The following is a 24161-nucleotide window of genomic DNA, read 5'->3' as shown; positions in this document are numbered from 1 at the left end:
CAGCTTCTCCCTCCAGGGCATCCCAAGGGCCTGGGCAGGAGGTGTCCTGGCTGGAAACCAGGCAGAAGCCAGCTCTGGGCCCAGCCCTGCCCACAGTGCCACTGTGGTCGGGAAAGACAGGCCACAGCCCCCTTCCTGGCCTTCGAGCCTGCCTGGCTGAGGCCCCTGCAGGACATGCCATACCCACCACGGCCCCTCCACGGTGAGCAAGGGCTGGGAGTGGTGCCGTCAGGAGCGGCCTGCAGCAGTCCCACTGCTGTACCCAAGCTCCGGGGCAAGGGCACCGTTTCACCCCCAGGCTGGGAGCTCTGCCACCCTCGGGCGTGTCTCCAGGCCTTGGCCCCCGCAGGGTACAGGCGCTTCCGGTCCCGCTACTGGGGCCTCAGTACACTGCGGCCGGGCACTGGGACACATCCTGTGCAGGCTGCCCACGCCCCCTGCACTGGGGATGGACGTCCAAAGCCCCTCAAGTGTGGCCCCCTGCTGGGTGGGGCGTGGCTGTGGAGCAGCCCGAAATCCCTAAGGTGCAGCCAGCTCCCCTCCCATGGCCCGGGCCCCCACGCCGATGACCCCTCTCCCTCCCCGCCAGCTGGCCACTGCGGTTTACTCCTGTGCCTCTGCGGCTGTGAGAACCTTCCGTGGCCTTCATCCCGGTGAGCCCTTCATTGCCAAATAAATATTTGCCCAGGGTGGGGCTTGGTGCTCAGGGTTAAGTATTACATGGGCTGAAAGTCGGAGGCCCCCATGGCCGCCCTGGAGGGCCCGGGGGGCGTGGGGATGCTGGCCTGGCCGCGTTCCCAGCCACCCTGTCCAGATGGCAAGGCAGAGCTGACCCTGGCCCGGGGCAAAGGCCAGCCCAGGGACCGAGGAGGACAGAGGCAGGGGAAATCCTGGGAATGCGAGGTGCAAGGGAAGGCTCTGTCCACCCAGAGGTCAGCCAGGACATGGCTGGTCCTGAGCAATGGGGGACGAGGCAGGAAAAGGCACTTCCAGACCAACCCCGTGTCAGTCAGGTGCTGCTGCGTAACAGGTGGCCCCAGCATGGTGCCTGGAAACAGCAGCGTCTCTGCCTTTCTGTGGCTGGGAACCCAGAGTGGCTGGTGTGGCACAAGGCTCCACGGGGAGGGTCCCGCAGCTGTCTGCGAGGGTGGCCGCAGCCACCTGATGACCAGCCCTGGACGTGCCGCCTCCCTCTTCCTCACACTGCGTCCACTGAGCAGTGAGTCGGGAGTCGGAGGGGAGGGCTGCTCGGGGCCGTGGGATCCCGGGGCACTGGTCAGGATCAGTGCATTTGGTTTGTGTCCTGGAAGCCATTGGTCCTTTGGTGGGCGTTTGTTGTTTTTGCTGATGGACTGGCGGTTGGTCGGTTAAGACTATAAAGTGGGAGGAGTTTTGAAAAGATACACATTTGGAGTCAACCTAACTCCTAGGAACGCCAGGCCACGCGCAGCCGGCCCTGCGGCGGTTCCTGCCATCCGGGGAATCGTGGGGACACGTGTTCTCCACGAGGCTTTCCAAGTATTCAATCTGCTTTTCACGGGCACATGTGTGAACTCATCCTATGCGTATGTCACTCTTGGCAGCAGCTCCGACGCAGTCCCAAGTCCCCACAGCAAGCCAGGGTCTGGGCTGATTTAGTGTCAGCTTGGCTGGGCCACGGGGAGCCCAGGTATGTGTCCAGACCTCGTCCTAGGTGTTTTTCCACGAGATTAACACAAATCGGTGGGCAGAGGAAAGCAGATGGCCCTCCTGTGAGGGTCGGCCTCATCTGATATGTCAAGGGCCTGAATGGAACAAGGAGGCCGGTCCTCCCCACTAAGGGGATGCCTCAGCCTCTGGCCCAGAGCGACCCCGCGCTCTCGGGGCCTCCAGCTGGCTGACTGCACACCCTGGGGCTCTCGGCCTCCATGCCCGCCAAGTCCTCATAATGAATCTCTGTCTGTCCATGTGCGTCCTGCTGGTCTCTTTCTGGAGACCCTGACTCGCGTGTCTGGGTGAATGGGTGGCTGTGGCCACGCAGGCCTCGGTGGGTGGGGGCGGCCTGGGTGTGGGTCAGGGAGGAGGTGGGCCACTGGGGGTCCCAGCGCAGCGTCCAGGCCCAGGAACCGACCGGGACCCTCCCATGGCGAGGGCGAGGGGCCATGTGGTCGGATGGAAGGCGGGGGGTCTGAGGTCTGAGACGAGGTACAGGAACACGGCTGCAGGGGAAGGAACAGCCCCTCCAAGTCCCAGGGACGACACAGAAAATGAGGGCGGGGCCCTGTGTGCTGGGCAGGCCTGACGGCCCGAGTTTGCTGGGGCTGTCCCAGCGCTGCTCCCAGTTTTGAGGACCCCAGGCAGCCATGGTGGGGGGGTTTCGGGTTCCTGGAACAGGGAGGCACTGGGTGTCGCTGGTCGAGGCGGGGTCCCCTTCTCCTCCTCCCCCAGGGAACGGGGCCTCAGTGCCAGCCCAGGAGCGCACACACACACACACATTTCTGCGCCTCCAGGAAAGGGTCCAGGCCCAGGCCGGCTCCCTCTGCAGTCCGAGGGCCTGGGGCAGCTGAGTCGCTGGCCGCCGCCTGCTGCACGAGGGCGCCACCTGCAGGCTGGCTTGGGAACGCGCCATCCTCAGGGCCCCAGCCAGGGAGGGTTGAGCCCCAGAGGCAGCCAGATCCAGGTGATCCCAGCCCAGCCGAGAGGTTTGCTAATGACAAGCAGGGGACTGGCCTCCCTGCTGGGCTGTGTCCCTGGAGCTCTGAGAAGATCCCAGCAGAGGTTAAACGTGCTCTTGGTCTTTCAGCCGTGAGCGGGGTGCACGTGGGGCCCAGAGGTCCGCTTGGCAGGCACGGCGTCCAGGAAGCCGGCACCCCCAAGGTGCTGTCCCCACCCAGCCCTTCACCAGGTGACCGGTGACTACACAGTCCCCACGCAGTGAGGACCCTGGAATGTAAGCTCCGGGTGGAGTGTCTGGGCACGGCTTCCTGCTGCTCTTCAGATGACAGCCCCACCCAACGGTCTGCCTGACATTTGCAGGCAGCCCACAACCCGGGGAAACCGGCCAGGTTGGGGAGGGCCGGGCGGGGGTCAGGGTTGTAAAGAGCTATTAAGGCCGCCTTCTAATTGCGGGCAATGAATTAGCCGATGATTGACCTCCCCCGGCACAAGGGGCTGCTCGGGAAGAGCTAAGGACCTTCACCTGCTCTTCCCTGGGCTGTGCAGGTGCCCAGCGGGCGTGGGGAGTGGGGGACAGGCCCGAGGGGCTCCGTGGGGCTGGGGGTCCTGAGCCTGCCCATGCCCGCCCAGGTCACATCACATTCTGAGTACCTGCAGAGAACACTCTCTTACCGTGGGGGCGGGGGAGGGCAGCCCCCAGGGAACCCAGTGCAGAGCGGATAATTGCCTGCCCCGCCCTTCCAGGAGCGGGAAGCAGTGGGAGGCGAGCCTGGACACGCCTGCTCCCTGGGCGCCCGGGGTACCTCCTTCCTGGGTTGACGTAACAGAAAAGCCCACAGGCGCTCTGGGAGTCCTGGGTCGGGGGTGCGGGCTGTTTGTGCCCCAGGCTCCTCTGGGAGACCCTGGCCCAGCCAGAGGGTCCCCCCTTTCTGCAGCAGCAGAATGTGGAGGGGCTGGGAACCCTTTGTCTGAGCAGCCACCTTACAGGAAAAGCTGAGCATGAGAAAGGCCACTGGGTTTCAGGAGACGGGACAGAAACAAAGACCCTGAGATGGTCAAGTCCAGACGGGGGCACAGAAGCTACCCCGTTTCCCCGACGGGAATGTCTTCCCAAAACCGTGGCATTGCTCACTGTGTGCTTAGTTGTCATCTGGTCCCATGTGTGATCCTGGGAACACCCCGCAGTCAGGTACAGAGTGGCCCCCGCAAGGAGCCTTCCAGCTGCCCCCACCCACTGTCGTCTGTTCTCCACCTCCATAACTCTGTCATTTCAGGTATAAGGGTGCTTTTGAGACTGGCTTTTTTTCACCCAGCCAATGCCCGCAGCCCCCCTGGTGCAGGTGGTGCCCCACAGCTGGCTGACCTGCTCTGCCACCTGGGACACCTGGGTGGGTGCCAGGTTTGGGTTTTACAAACAAAGCCGCTGTGAACATCAGTTTTTTGTGTGGACATCAGTTTTCGTCTCTCTGGAATAAATGCCCAGGAGTGCCACTGCCAGCTTATGAGGTAGGTGATATTCGGTTTATGAGAAACTGTCAGACAGTCCCCAGGGCCTGTTCCCTTTCACCCCCCACCAGCAATGCAACAGTGATCCAGGTCCTCTGCAGCCTCGACAGCACTCGGTGTTGTCATTATTTTTAATTTTAGCCATTCTGATGGGTGAGTGGTGTTACCTCATGTGGTTTTTTTGTTTGTTTTTTGTTTTTTTTTTGCGGTACGCGGGCCTCTCACTGCTGTGGCCTCTCCTGTTTCAGAGCACAGGCTCCGGACGCGCAGGCTCAGCGGCCATGGCTCACGGGCACAGCTGCTCCACGGCATTGGGATCCTCCCGGACCGGGGCACAAACCCGTGTCCCCTGCATCGGCAGGCGGACTCCCAACCACTGCGCCACCAGGGAAGCACCCTCATGTGGTTTTTTTTTTTTTTTTTTTTTTGGCGGTACGTGGGCCTCTCACTGTTGTGGCCTCTCCCGTTGCGGAGCACAGGCTCTGGACGCGCAAGCTCAGCGGCCATGGCTCACGGGCACAGCTGCTCCACGGCATTGGGATCCTCCCGGACCGGGGCACAAACCCGTGTCCCCTGCATCGGCAGGCGGACTCTCAACCACTGTGCCACCAGGGAAGCCCCCTCATGTGGTTTTAACTTGCATTTCCCTGATGGCAAATGATGCTGAGCATCTTTACATCCGCTTACCTGCCATCTGTAGACCTTGTTCAATGAAATGTCTCTTCATGTCTCTTGCCCACCTTCTAATATTTTAAACTATTTACAAATGTAATACATTCTATTTGTTTTTCTTTTTTCTTTTTTTTTGGCCTCGCCACTCGGCTTGTGGGATCTTAGTTCCCCGGCCAGGTACTGAAGCTGGGCCCCGGCAGTGAAAATGCTGAGTCTTAACCACTGGACTGCTAGGGAATTCCCGACATTCTATTTCCTTTTAAACTTTATCTTAATCAACAAAATCCTCCCAATTAAATAACTGCCAGATACCTATTTTAATTAAACTTATATGTAGGTTATTCCAAAAATTCTCTTAAATTTTCAACACTTACTTATATAAGTTTAGTAGGATTTCATCTTAAAGCAACAAATGTAAATAACGTCCTCCCCGAACGATGATCTGGTGGTGCAGCTCCACCACCGCAACAGGATGATCTGGTGGTGCAGCTCCACCACCACAACAGGAGGATCTGGTGGTGCAGCTCCACCACCGCAACAGGAGGATCTGGTGGTGCAGCTCCACCACCGCAACAGGATGATCTGGTGGTGCAGCTCCACCATCGCAACAGGATGATCTGGTGGTGCAGCTCCACCATCGCAACAGGAGATGCGCGACAAACGCGAAACGTGTACCGATTCCACGTCAACACACAAAAATATTAGCGCCTGACTTTTTGTTTCTCCTATAGCCCTCCCCACAGTGAATCACCCCCCCCCCCCGCAGCTGGGGAGGCGCCCACTCAGGGAAAGTCTGCACACAGGCCCAGGCGGAAACCTCGACCGCAGAGATTTCTGCGGGACGCTGGCTCCATCCAGGCGCTGGCCCTGGCGGGTTTGCTGGCAGCCGGCCCGCTTCCCACGTTGCTCCCTGCGGCCTGCAGGGGGCGCCCCCCGCACGTGACTGCTCAGGGATCTGGCATTTCTGTGGTCCTCAAGACAGTAAATTTATTTTCCATCTTAGCCTGGAAATTCTTCTTCAACCAGATGGGCTCCTAAGAGACGCCCTCATATTCCCCACCGACCCGATGGAATTGGGGCTGTGCAGCTCTTGGGGATCCTCAGAAGGTCCCAGAACAGCTCTCTCAGCCTTGTCTGGACCACACGGGGCCACCGCCCAGCAGCCACTCACCTGACACAGACCCTTCCTCACGTCCACGACGTGTCCCGCCCCAGCCCCCCCACTGCTCCCCAGGCCTTGCCAGGCCTCTCCCTGCCCTTGGAGGGGGCCAGGTAACCCCCTGCCCGCCTCACAGAGCAAGGGCTGGCACTCAGAGAGCTGGCTGAGCCCTGACACTCCACACCACTGGCGACTTGGCCCTGGATGCCACTGCCCGGAGACAGGCCTGTGCGGGGGGGGCCGCTGGGGGCGAGTCCAACACGGCGCTGCCCAGAGCAAACACCTGACAGCTAACACTGGAAGCTGACCCAGAAAGCCAGCATAACTTTCACGTGTATTGCTGGGGAGGGGGGGAACCACAACACACACTCAGAGGGCTGTTTTCTCTGAGGAGCAGGAACTGGGAGTTTGGAAGGAAGGGTGGAGCTGGAGATAAAAACAAAAACAGAAACAGACTTCTGCTGGTAGCCAGATGGCGCCACTGTGCCGATCACCCCTCCCCCAAACAGCTAAAACCCAGGCAAGATCCAAGAGACGACCGCCCTCAAGGTGTTGGACATCGGGTGACCGAGGACAGTGACCCCCAAGATGCAGGGCCCAGGGCCCCCCGAATCAGGAGATGGAGCTGATGGCCCAGAGGGCCCAGTGCAGCTGGAGTGCCCAGGACAGAGCCGCAGAGGGGCAGGCAGGGTGGGCAGGTGCAGGCGAGCACACGTGCACACTCGGACCCGTGGGGGCTGCGAGGGCACTCAGATGGGCTGGCCTCAGGAGTGAGGAACAGTGAATGCTGCCCAGAATCTCCTCACAAACTCAAAAGAAAGATCCAAAAGGGTGAAACTCTTTCCAAGTAACTTTTGTGCATCCTAGAACAAAGCTCAAATACTGATGGAATACAAAACTGTCCAACACCAAGGTCAATTCACATCTGGCAACCAACCAAAGATCGCCAAAGCTTGCTCAGAATCGCTGGAGTGAGAAGGTCACCCCTTGATATTAAATGATCTGTTATTAACGGACGGCCTGACCTTAGGGGCACGTGGGGCTGAAGCAGGCGGCGAAGAACTCTGTTTCCTCTGCCTTCAGAAAACCACCAAGAAAGTGGAAGTGGACTGAAGTCCAACGGAGCAATGACTCTGCAACAGGCACGGCGGGCGGGTGCGGGGCCCCCAGGCGGCAGAGATGCTGCTCTGCTGCCCAAGGATGTTTCTCAAACATCCCAGTGCAGGAACCGTGCGGGTTCCTCCCGACCGCACGGGCCCACGAGAACTGTCACGTTCCCAGGCACAATTTCGTCCTTGAGAGACTTTACCATCGCCATCAAGAGCCACACCATTGGGCTTCCCTGGTGGCGCAGTGGTTAAGAATCCGCCTGCCAATGCATGGGACATGGGTTCGAGCTCTGGTCCAGGAAGATCCCACATGCCGCGGAGCAACTAAGCCGGTGTGCCACAACTACTGAGCCTGCGCTCTACAGCCCGTGAGCCACAACTACCGAAGCCTGCACGCCTAGAGCGCCCCCCACCCCCGACCCATCTCTGACAGAAAAGCAGTGCCACGAGATCGCTCTTGGAGCCGACATCAGCTCCTCCCACGGAGGCCCCCGAGGGCCACCCTGGGATCAAGCCCCCGCCTCCAACTAAAGAAACTCAGCTACCGCTGTCCTTGGGAACAGAAGACACAAATGCGACTTGTCCTTCTGCCCCAGTTCTCTTACTTGGAGAGTAGCCTCACACCGCAAGATGCTTTATTTCTATTGAAAACTCTGGACATTCAAACTTGGGATGAACATCCTGAGGTGGCTCCCAAGGGGAAGAGAACCCGTGGAATTCGGGCCGGATGGCCAGCTGGTGCAGAAGCCAACTGGGAGTCCAAAGGCCAACCGTAGGCTGGTGCCAGCTGTCCTACAGCACTCCATACACCTGACCCTAACCTGCCCCGACTCTCACTCCGATGCCCCCACCGAGGCCGACGGGGTCCTGACCCTTTGATCGCACACATGTGACCACACGTGCTGAGAAGCGAGGAGCGTGCAGGACACAGAGCAGAGGCAGAGCCTGAGACAACAAGGTGGACGTCCTCCGGTGTCATCCTGTCGGGACAAACCAGCCTGGGACGCCAACAGTCCTGTCACCTAGACCCCATGGTCTTTGGGACTGACTGGGGAGCATTCCCAGCGCCTGGGAGGCACCACAAGGCCACGGGGTGGGAGCTTTAGTGGAGAGAACCACCAGTCCGACCAGCTTCACCAGTTCAAAGAAACCCGAGACCACGCGTCTTTCCCATCCACCCCTCTTCATATTGAATAAGGAAGTTCGGGAGAGACGCGAAAAGCCCGTGTTACAGGCGTCCCTGCGGACTGCAGTCTTCAGCGTGGGCGCCCATCCCGGTGCAGGCCTCTCTGCTCAGACCCACCGGCCCAGACACTGCTCTCCGAGGAGCCGCCTTTAAGGAAATGAGGACCCCCCCCCCGCCAACGGCACAGAAAGCACGACAAGGCGGGGTGGTCGGTCTTACTCTCTTTTCTCCAAGCTCCTCGCCACAGCCTTCCCCAGAGGCAGCCTTGGTGCGGACCAGGCCCCGGGGATCCCACGTACCCCGACCCCACCCCGTGAGAAGGGCTCCGCCTGAGGTCCCGAAAGTGGCAGAGCTGGGCGAGGGGCAGCCCAGGAACAGCCTCCTTCCTGGGGAACCGCGCACAGAGGATGCAACCCCCACAGAGGCCTCTTCCCGGCCCCCGCCGTCCACCGCGCCCGAACGCGGGCTGGGCCCCCGGGCGCCGGGAGTGGCCCCCAGGCCGATTCCAGAGGCGCAGCCGGAACCCTTTTCGCAGCGCGGGGCCGCCCTCCGGGACGCGGCTGTGTAACCCCGTGCTGTCTCCGGAATCGCTGCCCCGCCGGACACCGACGGGCAGCATCGCCGACCGTCCACGAACAGCTGTCCTCCCGGCCAGCACAGGCCTCCCGTCGCTTCCGCTGCCCTATTCAGGGCCCTAGACTACACTTCCCAGGCCGCTCCGCGCGCGCTTGCAGATGTCGCGAGAACCCTGGCCTGGCACCTACAAGGCGAGGGCGGGCTCTCGCGTGGACCGCCGGGAGGTGCAGTTTTGCGCTGGGAGCCACGCTCCCTGGTACCCAGGCTCGGGCTGCAGAGAGACTACAAATCCCAGGGGGCGCAGCGCGACCGCCTGGAGGGCGGGGGGTACGAAAGAGGAACCCGAAGGGCGCGGGGGTGAGTGAGGGGCCGGGGGCGGGCGCGCGGGGAGAGGGCGTGGGGGGGCTACACTCGGGGTGCGGACCCCGGGCCGGGCGGTAATGGCAGGGCGGGGCGGAGGGCGCGGGGTCTGGCCGCCCTGCTCCTCCGTGCCCCCCGCCGCCCCGGCCGCGCGGGAGGGCCCGCAGGTGGATATCGCCCCCACAGTGTCCAGTCTGGTCCAGCTGGGTCTGTGTGCGTCGTCACCAGGACGATTTAATTGACGCTTTCGTTTCGGTTTAATTGAGACCGGGGTTCGGACGCGCGTATCACAGCGTTTCAAGGAGCAGCGTTCGAGCCAACGCAGCTCCTCGGTGCCCGAGCGCCAGGGTGGCCCTTTTGTCCTGTTCCCCGGGCCCCTGCGGGGCCGGGGGCAGAGCTGGGCCCCGGGCTTCTCTGCTCCTCCCCGCGCCTCCGCAGCAGGCTGTGTTAGCCAGAGTCTGAACGGCCACGGTGATCTCAGGAGCTCCTAGAAGGAAATGAAAACCTGGGTTTTCCGGAAAGTTTGTCTTACTGGCACACGCTCACCCCACCTGGCCCTGGGCGCTCCTCCCAAAGGCGGAGCAGCCGCGGCTCGAGGGTGCTCACCCCCGCACCCCTAGGGCGCCTCCCGCCCCTCCCTGCATCGCCCTGTGCCGCGAGGTAAGCTGTGATTTGTCGCGTAATTCACTTGAAGAACGACCTCTGGTCACCACAGCACTGGGAATCCCGCCCCCAAGGCCAAGGACCCCCCCAGGTGGGCTCCAAGGGTCCAACCAGCAGCTCCGTCTCGGGGCTGCTGAGGCCCCCAAGCCGTAAGTGTCAGCAGCCGGGAGTGTGTCCTTTACGTCGGTCAGATCGTTCACTGCGCTGATCTTCCTTGAGCGTTGGGGGGATTTTCAGAATGGGAAGCAGGAGAATGAGAAGGTCGGCGGTTCTCATGTTGCCCGTTGGCGCCCTTTGCTCGCCGAGAGGCTGAGTGGAGGTACCCGCACGGAGGCGCTGGAGATGCCGCGGGCCCTCCTGCGTTGTGCTCGACGGTGGGAGAAGGAAAGGGCAGCACACGTGAACTGTGAAGTCGGTGACCCCCTGCCCCTCTCCCCTCTCCAGCCACAGCTGCCCGCAAGGCTGGAAGATCGCGTCCGCCCCCTGCCGTGGTCACCCGGGCAGGACCTCCTGTTGGAGAGCTGTTTATGTGGTTTTCTGGCCCAGCACCCAACAGCTATTGAGGGACCTGAATAATTCCGCGCCCCCCCCACCGCCCGTTACCTGACGTGTTACCTGTTCAGAATTCTTCCTTGAAACTAATGCTTCTAAGGATAAATGAGAGTCATGAAAGAACACATGGTACAGTTTAAATTCTCACCAAACTTTTCATTACCTTGTAGAAAGTTTTGGACCCAATTCCTTAGATTTTTGGCTCCAATAAGATTTTCAAAATAGAAAATGAACTGCATTTATTCAGTTCGTGATTACATATAATCCACATAAGTGAAGTGCATAGGTTCAGTTTGCCCAGTTTTGACAAATGTATATAGCTGTGTAACTTGCACACTGGCATGATAGAGCACATTTCTGTCATCCCTAAAGGTTCCCTCATGTTGTGTCCCCCGAATCCTTGTGCCGAAGCCCTGACCCCCAGTGTGATGTTGTCTGCAGGTGGGGCCTTGGGGAGGTGATCAGGGTGAGGGGGGCCCATAGGGGATCGGTGCCCTGATAACAAGAGGAAGACAGAGACCCCCCTCCCTGCTCACACACCAAGGCAAGGCCAGGAGGACCGCGAGAAGGCGGCCGTCTGCAGGCCGGGAAGGGCCCTCACCAGAGGCCGGATCTGCCAGCACCCGGACCTTGGGCCTCCCAGCCCCGGTTCTCTGAGGAACAGTGTCTGTCTAAGCTGCCCTGTGCTGACTGAGACCTCATAAGCCTTTCCAGCCCTGCCCCCCAGGAGCCGGCATGGTTCTGATTTCTGCCACGTTCCTTCATGGTGCTGTGTTAGACTCCACGGTCTGTGGAGCGCCCTGGCTGTCCGCAGCGCAATGCCTGACCTGGGACGGCACTTGGGTGGGTTCCTGGCATTGTCTTGGGTGATGGGGTCACGCACATTCTTGCACTTGTGTTCTGTGGGTGTGAGACTGCCGTGTGGGGCCTGGTGGGCAGGGCGGTGTTCACTAGTGTCTTCCATCTGCATCTCCTTGAGCAGTGATGCTGGGCATGCATCTGTCTGTGACACCCGCTCGAAGCATCTGATCAAGTTTTTTGCCTTTTTTAATTTTAAAAAATTTTTAAATATTTATTTTTTAAATTCATTTTTGGCTCTGTCTCAGTTGTGGCACATGGGATCTTCCTTGCAGCATGCGGGATCCTCTGCTGTGGCACGTGGGCTTCTCTCTAGTTGTGGCGCACAGGCTCCACGGTGCATGGGCTCTGTAGTTGCACCACGTGGGCTTTCTAGTTGTGGCCCATGTGCTCAGTAGTTGCCCCGCAGCATGTGGGATCTTAGTTTCCCGACCAGGGATCAAACCCTCGTCCCATGCATTGGAAGGTGGATTCTTAACCACTGGACCACCAGGAAAGTCCCCTGCCTTTTTAAAAAATTATCAAGTTGTAGAGACTTCCCTGGTGGCACAGTGGTAAAGAACCCGCCTGCCAGTGCAGGGGACACGGGTTCGATCCCTGGTCTGGGAAGATCCCACATGCCGCGGAGCAACTAAGCCCATGTGCCACAACTACTGAAGCCCACAAGCCTAGAGCCCGTGCTCCTCAAGAGAAGCCACCACAATGAGAAGCCCGCACACCGCAACAAAGAGTAGCCCCCACTCGTCGCAACTAGAGAAAGCCCGCACGCAGCAACGAAGACCCAACGCAGCCAAAAATAAATGAATAAAACAAAATTATAAAAATTATCAAGTTGTAATTTCCTCTAGGTCTTCTGGATACAAGCCGTGTCAGGTATATATATATATGTATATATAGAGAGAGAAAGTGTTACCTCCCATTGTTTGACTTGCCTATTTGCATTATTAATAGCCTCTTTTTAAAATTAAACTCTTTTGGAGTGGTTTTAGGTTTACAGAAAGATGCAGACCGAGGCACACTGTGGAAACTAAGACGTGACGGTGCTCTGTTACTGTTCCCCGCGCTCCAGGCTGCAGGTCACGCACTGCCCCGGGGTCCTCTTTCTGCCCGGGGTCCCATCTGGGAGCCTACTTTTTCGTGACCTTGACGGTTTGGGGGAGGACCGCTCAGGTGTTTTGTAGCGTGTCCCTGATTTGGGCTTTGTCTGCTGTGTTTTCTCCTGGTTAGACAGGGGTTGTGGTTTATGGAAAGAAGACCCCAGAGGTGAGGTGGCACTCTCGTCACATCACATCAGGGCACCCGACGTCCGCACGACATCACGGGGGCTGTCGGCCTGGTCACCTGGCTCAGGGGGGGATCTGCCAAGGAGTGTCACCCCTTGTCCTGTCCTCCCGTCTCTTTGGCAGCCACTCAGAGGGGCAGCCCACCCTCCCGGGGGTGGGAGCGAAGCTCCGGGGAAGACCCACCGTGTGGTCTGGAACCCCGTAAGGAGGATGGACACGTGGGTGTCGTCTGCACTTTGGTGGGGACGCAGCTCCGCGCTGTCAGTTTGGCTGCCCACCTCGTTCCAGCCTTGGCCGCCAGCACCTTGTCGTTGCCCACCCCTCCCACCCCCCGCCCCTTGTTGTGAGCGCTTCCTTCCTTTCTTGCACTGCCAGCCACGCCAGCTTCACTTCATCTTGTGTTCCCGCCTCAGCCCTAGAATCACCCAGTTCTCCGGGGAGCGCTGGTTCGTTTCATGGGAGAGTGGGATTTAGAAACCAGGACCCGGCAGCGGGTGTGGGCGCTGCTGCTGGGGTGTCCTTGCCTGTAGTCCCCTTAGCAGATAGGTAACTATGTATCTGTTCACCTGTGAGTCTGTAACCTGTAGTCTGTTAGAAAAGTGCTTATATGTAACCTTCTCACTGCCATCACCATCATTTTCTTATTTGTCCCACCCCAGTGTACATAGAAAGCAGTTTCAGAATTGTTCACCCATATATCTCCCCACTCTGAGAAACAAATTTATCACCTTGAGTACCATGTTTATATTTGGTTTCTTCTTATCGTTGGTCTTACAGTTCCCAGTCAAAACACTGTCTTCCTGTCCCCTTCAGTGTGTTGGTGTCACACGTTGTGATACAGTTAGATTCAGTGGTCACAGTCTGCTTTCCATCCTGACATCCCTGACATTCTGGTGGGTGTTGTTGATTCTTTTGCATGTATTAAAGTCTGCTCTCTGTGATATATCATTGTATGGATTTTGGCAAATGCATATGGAGTTTATATCCACCATAATGGTGTATTTTCATGAGCAGAAGTTTTTAATATTGATGAAGTTTAGTTTATCAATTGTTTTTCTTTTTTGGTTCATGCTTTCTGTGTCCTATTGAAAAGTCTTTGCCTAACCAAAAGCCCCTAAGATAGTCTCCTGTAGTTGCTTGTAGAAGGTTTATAGATTCAGTTTTGTGTTTAGCTCCGTGAGCCATCTCTAATTAATTTTTCATGTGATGTGAGTCTAGTAGTTTCACTTTTTATTCCATGTAAGTAACCAGCTGTCCCAGCACCATTTCTTGAAAAATACTTTCTTTTCTCCATTGAATGGCTTTGGCATCTTATAAAAAATCATTTGACTGTGTTTGTGAGGATCTATTTCTGGGTTCTCTATTCTGTTACATTGGTCTATCTGTTCATCAATCCACGCTGTCTTGTGACTTTATAATAAGTCTTCAGGTACGGCAGTGTAAGTCCTCCATGCTTGTGCTTATATTCTTTTTAATTTGTTTTCATTTTAATTTTTTTTACTTTTTGGCCACACCCCGTGGCATGTGGGGTCTTAGTGCCCCGACCAGGGATCGAACCTGCACCCCCTGCGTTGGAAGCTTGGAGTCTTAACCACTGGACCAGCAGGGAAGTCCCGCTTGTTCTTCTTTTTAAAAATTGCTCTGTTCTAGGTTCTTTGTAGCTTCATGTACATTTTCAGAATCAGGTTGTCAGTTCCTCAAAAAAAAAAAATACCTGCGGTAATTTTTATTGTGATTATATTAAACATTGGGTCAATTTGGGGAGAAATTAATCTTAGTAATATTGAGTCCTCTAATCCATTCACATGGGTGAATGGAGATGCACACATATATGTGTGTGTATTCATGTTGATACATATGTACCATTATTGTATGTCTTTCCATTATGTGGATCATGAACAACTCTCAGCAGTTTTATCTTTTTCTGTGTACAGGTCTTACACATCTTTTATTAAGTTTATCCCTACAAACAGACTGTTTTGAGTGCCATTGTAAATGATATTTATTTAAGTTTCATTTTCCAGTTACATGTTGCTAGTATATAGAAATGACAGTTGCTTTTGCATATTGACTTTATATTCTTGCAACATTGCCGACTTCACCTACAAATTATAGTAGGTTTTTAAGATTTCGTAGGATTTTCCATGTGAACAGCCATGCCGTGTGCACAGAGGCACGATCACTTCTCTTTCTAACCTTGTGGCTTTTGCTTCGTTTTCTGTCGTCACTGCACTGGCTTGAGCCACAGGACAGTGTTGACTAGACCTGCTAAGGCTGGGTGGCCTTGGCCTCTTCACTGTTGCTATGGCATCAGCTGTGGGGTTTTTGGAGATGCCCTGCCTCACGCTGAGGGTGTCTCCTGTTTGCAGTTTGCTGAGAGTTATCATGAATGGGCCTGAAATTTTGTCAAATGCTCATTTTGCATCTGCTGAAATGGTGACATGTTTTTTTTCCTCTTTAATCTATTAAAGTGGTTGATTGCATTGACTGGTTTTTGTATGTTAGGTCAATCTTTTTTTTTTTCCCCAAAGTTACAAAGGCTTTTAAAAAAATGTTTATTTATTTATTTTTAAATTTTATTTTTGGCTGCGTTGGGTCTTAGTTGCCCTGCGGCATGTGGGATCTTAGTGCCCCGACCAGGGATGGAATCCGTGTCCCCTGCGTTGGAAGGCAGATTCTTCTCCCCTGGACCACCAGGGAAGCCCTATGTTAAGTCAGTTTATGTTCCTGGAAGAAACTCATTTGGTCGTGTTCTGTCACCTTTCTGTGTTTTACTGAATGCAGTTTGCTAATGTTTTGTTAGAGTTTGGGGTCTGTATTCATGAGGGATGTCAGTCTGCATTTTTTCCCTCCTAATGTCCTTGTCTGGATTTCTGTCGGGGTTATGCTGGCCTATGTTTGAGTCTTGCTTGCCGGCCTTATAAACGAGCTAGGACAGGTTCCCTTCCCCTTTGTTTTCTGAAGGACTTTGTTTAGTATTGGTGTTAGTCCTTCCTTAGTTTTTCGGTAGACTTCACTAGTGAAGCTGTCTGGGTTCACTGTTTTCTTTGTGGGAAGTTTTACAAATATTAATTCAATTTCTTTCCTTTCATCTTAATTCATATTATTTCCTTTCATCTGCCTATTACGGTTGAATTCACTCTCGTTTTTCTGTCTTCTTAAGACGGAAGCACAGATCAGTGATTTCACACTTGTCTTCACCTCTTATACAACCATTAAAAACTATAAATTTTTTTCTAAGCGCTGCTTTAGTTTCCTACACAAAATCTGATAGGTCGCACTTTATCTTTCTGTTAAAAATATTTTAAAATTTCCTATGTTTGATCCATGAGTTATTTAGAAGTCTCTTGTTTAATTTACAAGTATTTGGAGATTCTCTAAATATCTTTTGTTACTGATTTCTAATGTAATTCCATTTAGTCAGAGAATATTCTCTGTATGATTTTCACCCTTTGAATTTGTTGATACTTGTTTTATGGTCAAACATATGGTCTGTTAGTGAATATTTTGTTTGCACTTAAGAAGAGTGTGTATTACCCTTTTTTTGAGTGTCATATTCTGTAATTGTCAGTTGAGTCAAATATTGAAATATTGCCCAAATCTTTTTTTTTTTTTTTTTTTTTTTTTTTTTTTAGCGGTACGCGGGCCTCTCACGGTTGTGGCCTCTTCCGTCGCGGAGCACAGGCTCCGGACGCGCAGGCTCAGCGGCCATGGCTCACGGGCCCAGCCGCTCCGCGGCACGTGGGATCTTCCCGGACTAGGGCACGAACCCGCGTCCCCTGCATCGGTAGGCGGACTCCCAACCACCGCGCCACCAGGGAAGCCCTGCCCAAATCTTTTATATCCTTACTCTTTTTTTTTTTTTTGTCTACTTGTTCAATCAGTTATTGAAAGAGGGGTATTAAAATTTCCAATCACATTTGTGGATTTGTCTTTTTCCTTTTAGTTCTCTCAACTTCATGTATTTGCAAGGTTTTATTCAGTGCATACAAATCAATACAAGACGATTGATTTATCTTCTTGATGAATTTACTCTGTTTTTGTTGTGAAAGATCGAAGTCTACTTTGTCTGATATCAGTGTATCTGCATGAATGTTCTTATACTCAGTAATTGCATAGTCTATCTTTTCCATCCTGTGCTTTCAGTGTTCTGTGTCTTTATGTATAAAGCTTGTCTGTTATAAAGTGCATATCATTTGGTCTTGCTTTTTATCCAATCTGACAATCTGTACTTTTCAAAAAAATAACTATAATAACTACCATTTATTGAGGCACTTTATATGCATTATGTAATTTCATTTTTTCCAGATTTTTTTATTATAGTAAAATATACATAACATGAAATTTACCATTTTAACCATTTAAAAATATATAGCCTGTAGCATTAAGTGTATTTATGCTGTTGTACAACACTTACCACCACCTGCCTCTGGAACTTTCTCATCTTCTCAAACTGAAACTCTGTCCCCATTAAACACTAACTCCCATCCCCTTCCCTAGCCCTGGCACCCACCTTCCTACTTTTTGCCTCTATGGATTTGACGACCCTAGGGACCTCATATAAGTGGAATCATACATTATTTGTCCTCTTGTGACTGGCTTATTTCACTTAGTATAATGTCACCCATGTTATAGCAGGTGTCAGAATTTCCTCCTTTTTAAGGCTGAATAACATTCCATTGTATGGATGGACCACATTTTGTTTATTCACTCATTGGTCAATGGATATTTGGGTTGCTTCCACTTTTTTTTTTCTTGGCTGTTGTGAATAATGCTGCTGTGGACACTGGTGTACAAATATCTCTTAAAGACCCTGCTTTTGGTTCTTCTGAGTATATAATCAGAAGTGGAATTGCTGAATCATACGGTAATGCTGCACCGCTTTACATTTCCACCAGCAGCAGACAAGGGTTCAAATTTCTCCACGTTCATTGTTTCTGCGTTGGTTTTTTTTTTTTTTAATATTTATTTATTTATTTAATTTATTTGGCTCTGCTGGGGTCTTAGTTGTGGCATGTGGGATCTAGTTCCCTGACCAGGGATCGAACCCAGGCCCCCTGCATTGGGAGCATGGAGTCTTAGCTACTGGACCACTAGCGAAGTCCCAGTTGTTTCTGTTTTTTTGATAGTAGCCATCCTCATGGGTGTGGAGTAGTATATTTGCTGCATTTCCCTAATGATTAGTGATGTTAATCTCTACATTTTGGTGGAGTATTTAGTCTGTTTACATTTAGTGCGGTTATTAGAGTGTTTGGGTTTAAATTTACCATCTTGATGTTTGATTTCTATTTTTCCATCTGTTTCTCTGTTTCTCCTTTCCTCCCTTTTTTCTTTTTTTGGTGAATCAAGTTTTTAAAATTCTGTTTGATGTCCTTTATTGACTTCTTAGTTCTGCGCTTTTGTGTTATTTTATAGTGGTTCCTATGGAGATTAAACCTGTGTGTTTAATTTATCATGGTCCACCTTAGAAGTTAAGCCTGTGCTTCACAAACAGCGCAGAGGGTCCCAGTGACCGCCTTCCACTTCTAGTGCTCTTGGCCGCATCTATTTAACTTCTTGTGCTAGAAAATTCTACACCACAGTTTTCATCTTTACTTTAGCTAATAGTCTTTAAAAATAGTTAGAGGTGTATTACATTTAATTGTTAAAGTCTTGGATGCCTTTGTTTACTAAATTGAGAATTTCTGGGTCCAGTGGTTAGGACTCCATGCTCTCACTGCCGAGGGCCCGGGTTCAATCCCTGGTCGGGAAACTAAAATCCCACAAGCCTCCCAGTGCAGCCAAAAAAAAAAAAAAGAAAGAGAGAATTTCTGTAGAACTGCACCTTACTTGGCTAGACACGCTAACTGTATTAGTTGAACGTTGTAAAACAAGCAGTACCCACTGGCCCCTGTAGAAAACCCTCAGACGCCAGGTCAGTGTGGGGGGTAAGTAGAGGCTCTGGAGCCAGGGGCCTGGCCCGTCCTCACCCTGCCGTGTACTCGCTGTGCCATGTACTTGCTGTGCAATCTTGTGCAAGCCTGTTTTCTCCTCTTACAAGGGGTCCAGGGACTTCCCTGGTGGTGCAGTGGTTAAGAATCCACCTGCCAATGTGGGGGACACGGGTTCAAGCCCTGGTCCGGGAAGATCCCACATGCTGCAGAGCAACTAAGCCCGTGCGCCACAGCTACTGAGCCTGCGCTCTAGAGCCTGTAAGCCACAACTACTGAGCCTGTGTGCCACAACTACTGAGCCCGTGTGCCTAGAGCCTGTGCTCCGCAACAAGAGAAGCCACCACAATGAGAAGCCCTCGCACCGCAGCGAAGAGTAGCCTCCGCTCGCTGCAACTAGAGAAAGCCTGTGTGCAGCAACAAAGACCCACCTCATCCAAAAATAAATAATAAAATAAAATAAATTAATTTAAAAAAAAGGGGGTCGATAATAGGCATTGTTGGGAGGGTAAAATGAGTTACTGTGAGTGAATAACCCAGAGCGGTGCTTGGCGCACAGCAAGTGCTGTATAATTGCTATTCTTGCTGTTCTTACACAGTGAGCAGGTTCACAGCCCTTGCAGATCCAGGATCTGCAGCAAAAAGAGACTTTTTCATCCTTTGCAAACCAACATGGGCATGAAAGTCCAGCCCTAGCTGTGTATGTGACGAACCTCTAAGGTGTGAAATTACTTTTCATAGGAGAATAAACCTCAGATTATTAATTTGATCATTCTTTGGGGAATGTTTTAGAGATGAAAGGGGCTACTAAAATAACGTTAAGTATAACTTACTATCTTTTTTTTTTTTTTGCGGTACACGGGCCTCTCACTGCTGTGGCCTCTCCCGCTGTGGAGCACAGGCTCTGGACGCGCAGGCTCAGCGGCCATGGCCGTGGCTCACGGGCCCAGCCGCTCCGCGGCATGTGGGGTCCTCCCGGACCGGGGCACAAACCCATGTCCACTGCATCGGCAGACGGACTCCCAACCACTGTGCCACCAGGGAAGCCCTAACTTATTATCTTAAATTTATCTTTTTCAACTGGTTTCACGTTGTTAACCGAGAAGAGTGTTTTAGCATCCATCCCCATTTGCTTCCCTGAGGCCGACTCCTGCCCAGTGGAGATGAGGCTCTGGTGGCACTGCACTTCTCTCCGAGTGCCCTGTTGCTGACCTCTGTGTCTACCATTGGGTTTCTGGATAGAAAAGCCATGCAGTGGAGTCACTTCTGGCACAGAAGAATTGGCTGCAACAAATGACTCTCCCGTAGATGGCAATTATCAGCCCTGGACAAGACAGAAAAGCAGCTACCTGAGGGCTCTGCAAGAGGGGACAGCAGGCAGATCCTGAGGGCAGCTTAGACTTAGAGGCATGGCCGGCACACAGTGTGTCTCTTGTTTGCACATCTTTCCTCTGAGGGCTGCACAGTCACTGAAGGGGTGGTGTGGTGGCTAAAGCGCTGGTGAAAAGACCGTGCGCTTCCTTGTTACACTAGGGGGAGGAGCTGGTATCCACAGCTGCTGGGGAGAAATCCTGGAACGAGGAATTCTGCGAATAAACTCTGCTCAGATTTCTGTCCAAGCCTTAAACCATGCACACACACAGGGCATGGGGAGAAGCCACCTGGAGTGAGAGCGAGGCCACCGCTTACCACAAAATCGACAGCAACACAGTTTGTAGTTTGGATCTAATGAGATTAATCGCCTGCTAAAGCAAAACCATAAAGTCTCTTCAGAGCAATATAAGGGAATTCAGAGTCTCTACAACATAACATTTGCAACATACATGTTACAATCTGAAATTACTCAACCTACAAAGAGCCAGGGGGTTGTGAACCATCCTCAGGGAAAAGGCAGTCAACAGACACCAATCATGTTATGACCCAGGTGTTGGAAAGTCAAACAAGCACTTCACAGCTGGCTTAGTAGCCGTGTTCAGTGAGGTAAAGGAAAATACACTCATAATGAACAAAAACATAGGAAATCTCGGTGGAGGAGTAGAAAATATTTTTCAAAACAAGCCAGTTGGAGATCTTAGAACTGGAAAAGAAACACCTGAAATAAAAAATTCACTGAATGGTCATAACAGAATGGAAATGACAGGAAATAGACTGCAAAGACAAATCAGTAGAAATCATCTGGTCTGAAGAAAAACTGGGGAAATGATTGAGAGAAAAGCATGAAGAGCCTTAGGGACTCACGGGGCAGGTGTGAAGTGTCTCACGCAGGGTAACTATGGAGCCCAGAGGGGAGGCGAGAGACACAGTGGGGCAGGAGAAGCCCTTGAAGAACAATGATCAGACTCTTTCCAAATATGCTGAAAAACGTAAATTTATAGATTTAAGAAGCTCAGTGAGTCCCAAACAGGATGAATATGACTAAAACCATACCTAGGCACATCATTTTCAAATTGCTGAAAACTTTAAGATTAACTTTAAAATCTTGACGGCAGCCAGAGGAAAACAAGACTACATACACACAGCATCGCACAGACTAGGAACTTATCATCAGAAGGCAAGTGGAGCTGCGTCTGTAAAGTTCTGGAAGAAAGATAGTCGACCCTCCAGGAGTGTGTGTTAAATACAGATGTTTTCAGAAGAAGGAAACTGATAGAATTTGTTGCCATCATCTGTGTACTGCCGGACATGCTAAAGAAAGTCTTTCCAGGCTGAAGGAAAATGACACCAGAGTGAAACTCAGGTCTTTATGAGTGAGTGATGAGCATCAAAAAGGGTAAATATCTGGGGGGAACGTTTTCTTTAAAATACATATTTAAAGAAAAAATCAGAACATGTCTTGGGTTTGTAATGCATACAGATGAAATATGTATGATAACTGTAGCATAAGGAACAGCGAAGGGGATCTGTGGACCCGCAGGTTCTGCCTTTACATGAAGTGCTGCAGTATTAATTCTAAGTAAGCGTGAAACAGTGGGGATGTGTGTTGCAGTCCTAGAGCAATAACCGTAAAAATAATGCAGAGAATCATAACTAAAGAACCAAAAGATAAATTGACAGGGGATTTTTAAAAATACTCAAATAATATAAAACAGGAAAGAGAGAACAGAGAAATAAAACACCAGAGAGACAGCAGAAAACAAATAATAAAACGGTAGCCTTAAATCCAACCATAGCGTCATTATACATTTGCCAATGCCCAGCATCAAGAGTGATCCTAATGTAAATATGGACTTGAGGCAACAGTGATGTGTCAGTGTAGGTTCATCAGAGTACCTATCTGGGGCAGGATGTTGATAGTGGGGGAGGCTCTGCTTGTGTGGGGGCAGGGGATGTATGGGAATTCTCTTACTTCCTGCTCAGTTTAGCTGTGAACCCAAAACTGCTCTAAAAAAATTAAGTCTTTTATGTATTAAAACCAAGGAACAAGTAGAAAAATAATAAAATGGTAGACCTAAGTCTAACCACAGTGATAATTACATTAAATGTTAATGGACTAAACTCTCCACTTAAAAGGTAGAGATGATCAGAATGGGTAAATAAGCAAGACCCTACTACATGCTGTCTATGGGAGATTCACTTTAAATATCAAAAACACAGGTTGAAAATAAGTGAATGCAAAATGTGTATGTATACAAATAGCGTAAGAAGGCTGGAGTGGCTATATTAATATCAGATAGAGTAGATTCACAATATGGAGTATTACTAAAGAGAACGAGGAAATTCTAATGATAAAGAGGTTGTTTCATCAGGAAAACATCAATTATGAATGCACCCAATAAAGGGAGTAATAAGCAATCATAGTAGTCAATTTTAGCATCTTTCTCTCACCAGTTATTAGAACAAAAGACCTAAAGAAATCAGTAAAGACATAGAGGATCTGAACGGTGCTCCCAGGCATCTTGACCTGGTTGATATTTGTGGAAAGCCACACCCATCAGAAGCAGAACACAAATTCCTTCTAAGTGCATGTTCTCTAACAAAGACCAGCTGCTGTGCCCTAAAACAAGTTTCTAAGAAAAGTAAAGTACAGCTGTACTTATTTGCATAAGACATGATTATATAGAAGACACTAAGAAATCTGTGAAAAACTGCTAGAGCTATTAAGTGAATTTAGCAAAATCTCAGAACTCAAAGTTAATATGCAAATTTTACTTGTATTTTTGTATACTAACAGGAAACCATTACGAAATGCAATTAGAGGCCACCGCAGCCCCTGGGAGCCTGGAAAAGGGGAACTGCGGGCCAGTGAACGGCTCAGTCCCCTGGCGGCAGGGGCCGGTGGGGGTGGGGTGCTGCTGCTGCGAGGGGCTGGCGGTGGTCCGCACCAGCCACGCTGAGTAAAAGCAAGAAGGAGGAGGGACCACCAGAAGCGGGACACGTGGACAAAGTTCAAGAGGAGGACAAGACATAGTAGAATCAGACTCTGCCGCTGTCTGAGAGCCGGGGCTGCAGAGCGTGAAATTACCCTGGAAAACCTCTGAAATGTTGCGCCCTTCACCGCTTCCTCCTGCAGACTCCAGAGGCAACACACCGTATTAAGCATGACGGCTGGCAGATTACTGTGTATATTTTGCAGGAGCACAGACTGAGGTGCTTCTGTTCCTCTGACCTTGGGTTACCGCTGCCTTCCATTGTGGCCTCTTTCCCCTCAGTGTGCCTCTCCGTTCTTCACTTCGAGTCCCACCGCCTTACCAAGTGTGATCGACTCACGCAGGCGAATTAGACCATCTTTTCGCACGCTCTTTTCCTCCCCTGTCTGCCAGTATTACTCTGAACTTGACTGTTTTAACCTGAACCGTTCACGTGGGTTTGCAGCTCCCACTCTGCTTTTCAAACTTTCTGATGTCGCGTCACCATGACAGTCAGCACTGGCTCAGGTTACCCTGTGGACATACCTCTGTTAGGACAGTTAGCACATCCGGGGCTGCCCAACCCCGAGAGGTGTAGAGCAGGCGCCCGTCCGGGGCAGAGAAGTAATTCCGACAGAAAATGTTAGAGAAAATGTTAAAGAGCTTGGCCTGCGGTTGACTTAATACACCACTTCAAGCGTGGGGAAGGTCCTTATACAGAAGTCCTGGCCGGTGATAATCTGGCCTCAAGGAAAACAGAGGAGCAGGTGGCTTACATTGCAGACCGCTCTGTGGTTAGAGCAGGGGGACATTTGATGGCGTGGGTTTTTAGCAAGAGCATGAAGTCCTTTAGTAAAGGGTAGAGTGCTTCAGCTAGGGGCTAGTGAATAAAACGCTGACTCCTGATGGCCATAAACGCCGGCACCTAACGCCTGTGGCCCCGCTCCCCGTCTCCAAAACGGCTTGGTGAGTTTCAGATTTGGCCATTTTTAAGTTTATGGGAGAGATTAGGCATGACCCCTCTTGAAAGTTTCCCTGCAAGATATATGGCAGGATATGTCTTTCAGTGTCAGAAAATACCATTAAAAGTTGTAACTGCTGCTGTGCAACTTTTGCCTTTTAGTAGAAACTTCTGTTCCTTGAACGATGTGTATTGGTGCATCTTTTTTTGCTTTTTTTCTCTTTCAAATAGAATGTTTCACGTTTGACTTGATTATCCGTATGTCTCCTGGGAATCAGTTTCTGCCCAGCACTTCCTGCTGGTTTATTTCCTAGGACACTTCTAAGGAGTGAGGTTGCAGATGGG

Source organism: Lipotes vexillifer, unplaced genomic scaffold (genome assembly GCF_000442215.2).
Source record: "Lipotes vexillifer unplaced genomic scaffold, Lipotes_vexillifer_v1.1 scaffold835, whole genome shotgun sequence".
In the NCBI taxonomy this organism is placed as follows: Eukaryota; Metazoa; Chordata; class Mammalia; order Artiodactyla; family Lipotidae; genus Lipotes; species Lipotes vexillifer.
Note: the sequence above shows the minus strand (reverse complement) of the source record.